The sequence below is a fragment of the Bacillus rossius genome, chromosome 12 (genome assembly GCF_032445375.1).
Source record: "Bacillus rossius redtenbacheri isolate Brsri chromosome 12, Brsri_v3, whole genome shotgun sequence".
Classification (NCBI taxonomy): Eukaryota; Metazoa; Arthropoda; class Insecta; order Phasmatodea; family Bacillidae; genus Bacillus; species Bacillus rossius.
This window is the reverse complement of record NC_086339.1, coordinates 1177070-1178083: the sequence shown is the minus strand read 5'-3', so window position 1 is coordinate 1178083 and position 1014 is coordinate 1177070.

The window sequence follows — 1014 nt, the reverse complement described above, 5'->3', positions numbered from 1 at the left end:
GCAGAAGGTATTCTTCTTTGAGGGAAAAATGACGTAACTCAAAAACAAAAAGAACTAAGTCATTATCAGTAGCGGATCCAGAAGGGGGGCTAAGGGGCTCAAGCCCCCTCCAAAAGCATCTGGGTCCACTATTGTTTTAGTGTTTGCCTTGATAAAGCCTAGCCTCAGCTGGGTCAAGCCCCTCCCAAACCAAAATCCTGGATCAGCCACTGGTCATTATTAGGGTAGAGCTGAGAGAGTGAGGCCTTACTTGAGGCACTCAAATTTAGAGCCAAAGTACGCAGTCGCACAAAAAGTGTAAAAGCAGCAAAAACTAAGCTCCCTAAGCAGGACAGGATGACATAAGAATTAAAATAATGCATCACTGCCTTGCTCATATTTAATCTTTCCACGTTTGCACCATGGCATAGGCTGGGTACTGATCATACAAGTTTATACTAATTGAAGATCGCGACCTTACATTAAAACAAAATAGAACTATGATATTAATAATAATACTGATACAACATATTCTTAAATTTGCAATCATTTAACAAATATAAATTCCTCCTAAAAGTTCTGAAACGTCATCGTAGATCACGTATTATTTAGTTGTCTTTAATGTGTTCCACATGTCCCCTTTTATAGATTTAAGCTCGTCAAATTGGTCCGAATTGGCGATGCAGTAGTCAGTGCAGAATAAAAGAACCACGCCATGAAAGAGTTTAAATCTCACTTCAATTCAATCCAGTTAGTTCGTACAGCCACATATGTTGCGTAAAGTTTTAGCTCGGAGAGTTAACGATATATATATGTCTAATAACATCGCGGTTTACAGCCACTTATGTCACTCAGTTAGTTCCACCAAAACTCAATCCGGTGCTCGGTTGATATAGAATGGTGCGTCGAGACTTACTTTTAGCATGCAGTTTCGTCAAGGGCCGCCCGGACTGGCCTCTGCTCGTGGCGTTGGTGAATGCGGTGCCGTCTCTCCATAGCCGAGCTGCAGCCAAAACTCTTGCTTCCGCAAGTCGG